This window comes from Geospiza fortis, unplaced genomic scaffold (assembly GCF_000277835.1).
Source record: "Geospiza fortis unplaced genomic scaffold, GeoFor_1.0 scaffold27, whole genome shotgun sequence".
NCBI lineage: Eukaryota > Metazoa > Chordata > Aves > Passeriformes > Thraupidae > Geospiza > Geospiza fortis.
Window position 1 is genome coordinate 1,876,055 of NW_005054329.1, and position 7,633 is coordinate 1,883,687.

The following is a 7,633-nucleotide window of genomic DNA, read 5'->3' on the forward strand; positions in this document are numbered from 1 at the left end:
ACTGGTCAGGTATTGCAGCCTGGGCCCCCCAAAGGGGCAGAGTGACAAACACACTGACATGTGATGGATGTGTTAAAGGCACCAGGGCTGACCAGAGAGCTCCACAACAGAGGGTGCCATCACATGAACCATTGAACAAGCTGCTGTCACTGCCAACAGCTCCAAGTCCTGGACATTTTTCTGCACACTGAAGCAGGCTGGCTCCATCTGGAGTCCCAACACAAAGCTCTCCCCTCCCTCCCTCAGATCCTTGCACAGAAAATGCAAACTCTGCTCACTTTGCCCAGCTGGAAGCACCAGAGCAGCTCTTTCCTGAGGGAGTGGCTCTCTCTGTACCTCAGGAAGCAAAACCCATTTCCCAAACTGGGTCTCAGCCCTCCCAGAGCTGTGCAACCCCAGCCTGACTTTTCCTGCTGTTCCTGGAGCCCCCAGACCCCTACAGTTCATCAGTCTTCCAGGGGGAACAAAACTGTTAAGGAAAATATTCCTGCTTCATTATTCCAGCACTTCCATCACCCTGCCCAGCCTGGACAAGCCCCCCGACCTGCTGTGTGACACCACCACTGCACAACAGAAACAGATCAAAAATAAAGAGAAAATTCTCATCCAGCTTTGCAAATCCCTTTCAGATGTACAGATAAGAGGAGGTCAGTCACTGCTGAGAGGCAGGGATCCCACAGACAACACAAAATACTCCAGGAAAGATCAACAGCAATAAGATTTCAGCTGGTTCAAATCCAATTTCTTACAAACTTTCGGGCTGATTCCCATTTCCATCAAATCTGCCTGAATATTCCTCGTGTTCCAGACAAATGATGCCATTAAGTTCACTTTGGGTTACCTAAACGAAACTGAACACATTTCGTTTGTCACAGTAACTGAAATGACAGTAAAATATTTTGGTTTTGCACAGCACACAAATAAAGAGGGAAAGGGAACTGGGACATGTTTGGGAGTTTACAAACGCTCCTCCCTGACAGGCAAAACAACAAAAAAATCATGCAAAGAAAACCACTGTCTGAAGGAAAAGCTGAAGCTCAGGGACTGATTTAGCTTCCTATTGTTTTCTCAGCAATGATTCAAAAGCCTTAAAATCATCCTGAGTGCCAGGAAAAGAAGAAAGAGGACATTGCACTGAGCTAAATCTTACAGTGCTAGAGTAAAGTTTAAAATCTGCTTCATAAATCAGAATTAACTGCATTGAGACAAGTCCAAGCCTGGATTTGCACAGACACCTGATGTAAAGTTGCAGTTGTGCTTTTTATTCACACAATAACAAGAAAAAGGGAAATCTTTTCAGTTAATGGCTTTGATTAGGCTCAGAGCATGATAAATACACCAGGACTGCCAGACTGCAGGGCAAACACAACCCTCTCCCCTCCTCTGAAAAAATTCAATAGGAAAACACTCACATACTCCCACTTTTTGGCTGCTTTAACGACAGGGAAAAGAACCAATAAACAGTTATTTCACAGCAGAAGAAAGAGAAAGGCAGAATAGCTGGTTTTAAAAATGCAACTGGGTCAGTTGCTGCCTCCAGTAGAAGGAATGGGCTGCCTGTGCCCTACAGAAACATCCCTCTGTGGACCTCCCTCCTGCTGCTGAGGACAAATAAGCCCTTTTAGAGCAGGATTTTTTAAAGTGCAAAGTGATTTGGGGCTTCAAGTCCCACAGGTTTCTGCAATGCCTCGGGAGCACAATCTTTAGGCTCTTTGGAAAATCCTACCCCTAAACTGTTCTCAGCTTTGTCATCTCAAGCCCCTGGTGACCCTCGGCTCATGAAGAACAAGAAGTTCCAGGCATACATCTCTGCAGAGAGACCCCATCTCCTAAGCACGGCTTTCCAAAGCTCTGCAAGCATCAGTGAGGCCTCCAAGCACCTCGGAGAGGCAGTTCCCTCAATGGCAGAGTGCAGAGCTGAGCCCGGTTAGCTGGAAAGCCGGGGTTAGAGGCAGCACAGGGGGTTAGAGCAGCCACGCTGGCCCCAGTCCCTCGCACACTGACCTTGTGCAGAGCCCGGGCCGCTCCCGGGGCGCGGGGCCAGCGCCCCTCCTCATCCTCACCTACCTACGGCAGCGGGCTGAGCACGGCAAGGAAAGAGCTCGCAATTACCCCTGCTAAGCCTGTTCCGGCTGCGGGATCTGCTGCGCTGTCTCTGCAGTCGGGACCTCCGGAGCAGTCGGTAGTAGTAGGACGGTCTCCCAGAACTTTTCCTGCTGTTCATGGACATTTTTGGATCTATTTTACACACACACGCATGCAGGCACAGGTTCGCTCTCCCCTCTGGTACAGGAGCAAAACAGTCCCAGCGTTTTAATGAACTGGAGGGTGGTTCTTTGGAGGGGAAAGGGAGAGGGGGGAAGAGGAACTCTTCACTTGACACATTTAAAAAGAAAAACAACAAGAAGAAAACATAAAAGAGAGAGAGAGAGGAAAAAAAAAGCAGGCGGCACCGGAGTGCATGTCTCAGCCGAGGGAGGACTCCAAGCGAGCAAGATAAACTGTGCTAACAACTCCTGCCCCCAAAAAGATAAGGCTGCTGGAGTAGGAATAGGAAGCCAGAGCTGGCCTGGGCTCCTGAAACGTGAAGCATAGGCTGGAAGAAATCCTGGACTGGATCCTGTCCGCCAGACATCTGATCAAAGTGTCCTGGAAGGATTCCCAGCTCCCGGCCCCGGCTCCGGCCGCGCCGCCCGCCCCGAGCAGCGGCCCCGAGCCGCGCTCATCTGCCGGGGAGGGATCGGGAAAGGCTGCGCTGGGGAAGGGGATAATGATTTCCTGGCCATGGGACACATGTTAATAATCATCATGGAGCAAAAGCCCCGGAAAATAAAGTGAAATTTGAGAGGGGAAAACTTTAATTAGAAGTTGAATGAACAGTGCTCCAGACTCCCCTGGAGGCCCATTTCCTTTCAACATTCAAACTGAGTTATAGCACATCCCACAAATTAGAGAAAGGGCCTATTTACCATTTGGGTCCTGATGGCAGCGAAGATTCTGCCTCCGGCTCATATTGCTCCATAAAATTACATTTCAATGGGCAGAATTAACACTTTAAGCCATGGAAGAAAATAAAACTATATATATATACATGAAACAGATAAAAAATTTCACTCCACCTTTACTGTTTCAAAAGGTCAGAAGTGAACTGTCCAGAATCCTGCACCTAAGCTCCTTCCCTTGATGGCACAAAAATGACTCTGAAGGAAGTGACAGAAAACATTTCAGAGACCCAGAATGGTGGCCAAGAACTGAATGCGTGGCTGCTGCTTCTCCCAGGCTGGCAGGTAACAGAGAAACCTCATCCGAGTGGGATGAGCTGCAAAACAACATCTGCACAATAACTCTCTGTGTTGCATCCTCAGCTGTCATTTTTCCCAGACTTCTGTGCAAATTTATCTTTGTGGTGTCTTATGACCAGCCACGGGCTCAGCTGTGGATGAGCCCTGTTCCCCCGGATCAGGAGCTTCAGCAGGCGCTGGAAAGCTTCCCTGGATTATCCTGTCCTGTACCTCCAGTAACAAGAGGCAGAAACTGCTCCAATTCAGCAACTGCACCGGGACAGGAGTCCCTTCCCCAGCACCAAGCATCCTCCCCGATTTAAAGGTTTCACACATTTCCACAGCCACGGAAAACATCAGAATTCTACCCAAGCCGTGCTTTCCTATTCCCACCCAGAAGTAAACCCGCGCTGTGAGGCAGCCGAGAAAGGCCCTTCCAGGAGGAAACCCAAGGCTCGCTCTTCCCTGAAGTCCATGCCTGGTTTTGAGGCCACACGTGAGGAATTCGGCGCCAGCGTTCAGGCAGTGCAGGAATGAGCACTGGGGAGGGCAGCGACAAGTTCAGGTCAAGGAGGCAGATCCCAGCTGGACAGCGGGGGCTCCCCGGCCCGGCAGGGGGACATCACTCTGTGCACCCTGCACCAAGGAAAAGCCTTCACGTGCTGCTCATCCGCCCTCCTCTTCCTAGCCAGAATCATCTTCTTTTTCATATTGGGTACATAAAAAAATAAAAATACAGGGACAACTCTGTTTTCCAGATGAGCACAGACTCGTCCTGTGCAGCTGGTTCAATTCCAAAAAGGAGCTGAGAACATCCAGAACACAGTGATGGGAAAGGCTGAAAATACTGAGGTTTGGTTAAAGATTTGCTGTAGACGAGAACCCAAATATTCAGGTGTCTCTCTGCAATTCTGTGTCATAATAACTGGGAGGAAAGCTCTGAAGAGAGTCTTTCCCAATTATGCTTTTATCACTAGAAATATCTTTAAAACAGCCTATCCAATTTACTTTTGTCATTCCCAATAGGAAAAAAAAAGGCACTGATGGAAATGAAAGTTTAAAGAAAACCATTTTAAAAGCTCACCCAAATTTAGATGATCTGAAAGAGGAAGGTTTGATTTTGTTTAACTGGAGCCAGGTGACTCATGCTCAGAGCTCTGGGGATGCGGCAGAGGCGGCTGCTGGGGATCTCCTCAAGCTCTGAGGGAATGTGAGGTGGGATTTTTATTTTTAATCAGCCAGGTACCTTCAGAAACACTCATACAGGTGACCATGAAGCAGGAGAGGTTAATGAGGGACTATAAACTATATGACAAGAGAAAGCAGCCCTATATAAAAGCATAAATAAATGGTTGGGGGTTGTGTTCCAGTTTCCCCAGCTTGGCTCTGTCTCTCTCACTTAACAATGTTTCTGAAGGATTCAACTTCAGATGCTACAGGATGAACAAGTATTAAACATAATTATCTTTTTTTCCTACAGCATCTTTTGTCCACCAGAGCACAGACACTTCTGCATATTTGCTTCTGCAAATACTTGCTCAGTTGAATGTACTTAAAACACATAAACTTCCTCTTTTTCATTCAGGTAAAAAAAAATAATCCAAGGAATGTGCCCAATATCAAGTGGGGAAATCAGTTATTTGCTTCCAATAAATAATGTCTTGACTTTCTTTAAGAAAGAGCCATAATGTATTTTTTAAATGTGAATAAAAGAATTTCTCAGATATCACTATCTGGAAAAGAAGTAAGGGAATGACACCTCCAATGCCCAACGAGCTGAGTTCTGGATCACATTTAAATTTCTGCAGCTCCTTGGTGGTGGGAATGCACAACAGGCTGGCTGCAAAGAGGCCAACAGGAGGAGGCCAAAGCATGCTCTGTGTGTTACACAGGGGGAGCAGAGGGGAAGGGTCTCTCAGAGCCGGCGTGTCTGAGAGCCTGGAGACGTTTCCTGCACCCACCGTGAACTCGGGAACGGGGCAGAAACACCGAGCCTGACTCAGAGCACGGCACATTTCACATTTCCTGCCCACTTCCAGCAGAACAATAGAGCTAAAGAACATCAGCTTCTCACATCAGCTTTCAGCAGCTGGGGGAGACCCCAACAAAATCACTTCACTTGCTCTGCTGACACAGAACACTCCGCTCAGGTACACTGGTTTATGACCTGACTGCTAATGATGCTAATAAAGTTTACAAAGCCAAAATCCATCTAAAGACTTGTACTAAATTTCCACAGACCTAACGAAGCAATTAAAACACATGGAGTCCAATGCAATGGAAGAAGAAACTTCTACCAGAATCAAATATCCAATGCCTCAGAGCAGCCTGCTCCTTTCAACAGGAGGAAAAACCCAGGAGTGTGAAGTCTCCACTGTACAGCAAAAATTCCAAACTAAAAAGAAAAATCTTGTACAAATCCCTAAATCAAACAAAGGCCCTCAGACGTAACTGGGAGCTGCACAACACTTCCCAGCACCGTGTCTTCCACGCTGAGCTGCTGGCAGGAAATATTTGTTTAAGCAGGACTATTCTTCCCAAATACCCCTCATTACTAAAATAAAATGTTAGCAGTGATTCATTGAGTGATTAACAGAGTAACTTCAACTCTGGGTTTCCCAGGATCCCCCATTTCCTTCTCCAAGACAAAACTGTGGCAGTTCTCTGCTGCGATCCTGGAGGGGCTCAAAAGCAACCTCAAAATCTCACCTGGTCCAACCTTCAGTGGGAAGAGAGCCCAAATGATGATCTTTACCTTCCTAGCTGCACAGTTAAATAAACAAAACCCACATCACCTCTGGGTTAGGAATCTAATTATTAGATGTAATAACAAATTACTGTAATAAAGTACAAAATCCGCATTGACCTTGATCAAAATATTCATATAACAAAAGAAATTAACTCCTAAAGAATATTTTTACTTTGTATTTCAGCAGCAAACTTGCTGTTGTGTTGCTGCTGGGAAGGAGTTGATAAAGTCTGGCATCACAGCCTTTCTGTGCCAGATTTATGGGTTATTATTAGCAGAAGGCTCAGCTATTTATCCTGAGTTCTGTTACAGTGGCTTTCCAATGTGGTGTGCTAAAAGGTCAGGGAAGAAGCCATGAACCCTTTGGCAGGCTCCTGCAGGGCATCACTCTCCTTGCCTGCCTGGAAGCTGAGTCTGTTCTAAACCAAGGTGGGGAGAAGAAGTTTTGCAGGAACTCCAGTGCACACAGAGAACTTCTCCCAGTGTCAGGAGTGCCGTGGGCTCAGGGAAGCAGCCACCTCCCCTTCCCTCCCCTCCCGATGCCATCTGGACACCTGAGGCTCCCCCTCAGCAAGAATCAGCTCTTGGGGTGTTTAATCTCATGACAACATCCACTGACAGCAGCATCTCTGCTGGCAAGTGAAATGAAAGATTAACTTGATTACACATGCTATGTAAAACTTATTTCCCGATTAATTAATAGATTAGGCACTTCCAATTCATGTTTAAATGCCTGATAATGATCTCACGCTCATATAACAAATCACTGATTTATATACACACAATCTAAACTTCATTTTTCATGTGACAGATTATTTTCTTCCTTTCCTTGCCACATAATTTGCAAACTCCACTGCAAATATAGTTGCTCGTTTCACTTGCTTTTTGGCATCAGATGACTCATCCAAGGAATATTTTGGCAAGAATGATCTTTAGCCATCTTCCTTATCAGGCTGACATGACAGAGTAGCACAGAAAACACCCTCTGTTTTAAAAGAATTCCCTGTTAGCAAGTTGAAAAATGAAAATGTAGCTATTGTTTTTAAAGAGAGCTTTACAAAAGCGACTGGAAATCCTGCAATCAGTTTTTAAATACCATTGTGAGGGTGGTTTATTTAAATTTACGTTTTTCCTCCTGGCACAACAACACAGGGCTGCCCTGAGAGATGTTATTGTCCAAGAGCAGCTGACTGCAAAACGTGGAGAGCTTCCTTCAAACAACAGAAATATGAAAAACACTCCAAGAGCAAAGCATGGGCTGGGATGTTTTGAAATGTGGAAGTTCAGGGCACCAACACCTCCAGTGCCTGAGCTCTCGTGAGCCAGGATCCAACGCTGGGAATTCTCACCCTGCTGGGTCCTCACCAGCCCTGAGCAGGGAACTGGGTGATGATCTGATAAAGGACATTCCAAATAAAAATAGCAGAAAATATCTAGCAAGGCACACAAGTGACCAGTAGTGCTCCTCTATTGCAGCATCAGCTCAAATTGGTTTTTTCTGCTTCTCTTCCTACTTTTTTGTACAGATCTTCCACTCACAAGTGTATGGAGTCTGTATGTTCCCATTACACTAATACCCTTGTTACATTTTAGAGAGAAAAAG